Below are 2,498 nucleotides of genomic sequence, written 5' to 3' on the forward strand. Positions count from 1 at the left end.
CTATGACTTTTTTGACCGATTTTGGACAACATACTACGCTATGACTTTTTTGACCCATTTTGGACGACATACTATACTAAGACTTTTTTGATCCATTTTGGATGACATACTAAACTATGACTTTTTTGTCAAACTTGGATGACATACTAAAGTATGATGTTTTTGTCAAAATTTGATGACATACTAAAGTAGACCAAAGTCAGTCATCATATATCAAAACGTGCTGTGATCGAGAATTTCGAGCAACCATGGTAACAAAAAATTGCAAAAAACTGAGAATAATTTCCACATACACATAAATGGGAGATGATCAACGAAATAATCACAACCCAGCCCAATGTGGATCCCCACAGCTTAATAGTTAGTCTCTTTTAAAGGGTGATTCCACCAAATGACCACTTTGTCAAAATACTTCAAGTTTTAAAGGTTCAATCCACCCAAATGTTACTCCATTACCAGCACAAGCCCTGCATCCAACAACATCGGCAACAAGAACAGCAGGCACGCTCGAAATTTTGCTGCAGAATTTTCTAGTTATAATTGTTATTTTAACTTAATCCATTGAGCTGTGCAGTTTAAATGATATGATCAGACAAATTAAGATATTTTACAAAGTCCAATACACACAATTGGTCCATCACAGACTGTATTTATTTATATATTGTGACTATATTTCATATAATATTTGAATATATTATTTTTTATATATAAGAAAATGAATTATGAATGACTTCCATTTAGGTACCAGAGTCCTAAAACTGTGAATGCTCACTCCCTTGGCACAAATGTGTGGCTTCCTGAGAGACATTACCAGCTCACAGCCATTGTTCATGTTTATTTAGAAACACTTGCTGAGCTTATGATTCTAAATCACTTTCTCTACCATGAGTATAAAAAAACTCTTTAACTCTTAAGCAAGAGAACACCTCTAAGGTTGAACGCATCCATCACAAGTCGCTAATAATAAGCTGACAGTGTGTCAGCTGATAGACACACAGACTATGACAAACCAGGAAAGGCGTCCCATCATATGATACAGTAACTGCTATAAAATCCCACAGAACAGGCAGGTTTACATAAAAGCTGATACAGATGCCACGAGAAAGCCGAGCACATAAAGAGCAGTCAGGAAGACAGGAAGAGAGAGAACTTGCATTCTTCTCTACGGTTATGGATGAGGCAGAGCAGATGAGGTGACTCAAGCATTGTGTTCTGGGGCAGAGCTTCAGGACAGAGCCAAGACCCGGCACCACAACACCAAAAGTCGGTCTTGCCTAAAGATTCTTACCCTGATCTTTTGATGCTGATGGAATGGAAAAACATACAGGACAGTTAATATACAATTATACATTCATGACTCTGTACATAACACTGATTTCTTATCAAACAGATAAACACATAACACACAAACATTTTCTCTGAGCACATTTGCCCGGTGTGACAGCTTTGTGAATATCATATTGTGTTTTTTTGGCTTTAATCCAAAGCAAATGATGTCTCGCATCCTTGATGCGCACCCAGCAAGAGGGACGTGGAGACAAGTATCGTAATAGGTTAACTCAAATGCATATGGAGCAATCTGAGACAGAGAGAGGAGCAAGCCTTGTATGTGCAAATAAAGTTAGTGTTGCTAAATCGCCCTGAAAATAATCCCAATTAATTTGCTGAAGCCAGCATGTGATTAAGAATCATAAGATGAATATGATTCTTGTGCTCAGTGTTTTCACATTTAACTGAACAAATCAAACACATTTGAGATTTTGAGCTAGATTGGGAATAGCCAAACCTGTGATATAACAGGAGTTCATGAAATGATCTCATGTACTGTGAATCTGACTCTGTGATGATTAAAACCAGCCCAAGCTCACTCATGATATCCATTCTGCGCCTACACCGAGTATTCTCAATCTTAGCTTCATGTTTGATTCCCTGAGGCTCTGACATAAAACTGGTTATTCTTTTAATTTCAGCAGGGGGCAGCAAATTTCAAACTACATGACTGAAAAAGCCATGACACCAGAGGTGACGCAAAGAGCACACGGTGTGTGTTCTTCTAAATGTGTGTGTGTGCAAACACAGCATGTGATCACATGTGTTTTCATGAGTAAATATGCATGTGTGTGTGTGTCTCACAGTGATATATTTGTATGTTTTTCCCTGTACATGTCTGTTATTGTGTGATCACAGCACCTGACATGACGTCATGTAAAGGCGTATGTCATCCTAGCACTCACCCTTCCCACGAAAAGCATTAAATATGCCTGAGTGAGTGAGTATTTCCTCATTTTTTTTCATTTGGGGGGTGAAATACTGCGACCTCAGGGTACTGCAGACACCAAACCCCGTCAGGACAGAATAAGAGATACATGGAAATTGGATGATCATGGATGAGTGAAGTGAAAAAGGAAAAAGAAGTGGAAATGGAAATGGAGAAGGAAGGGGCACGAGTGAGAGTAATCTTTTGTGTAATGAAAGGAGGCAACATAGAGAAAATGGCT

This window comes from Solea senegalensis, linkage group LG4 (genome assembly GCF_019176455.1).
Source record: "Solea senegalensis isolate Sse05_10M linkage group LG4, IFAPA_SoseM_1, whole genome shotgun sequence".
Taxonomy (NCBI): domain Eukaryota; kingdom Metazoa; phylum Chordata; class Actinopteri; order Pleuronectiformes; family Soleidae; genus Solea; species Solea senegalensis.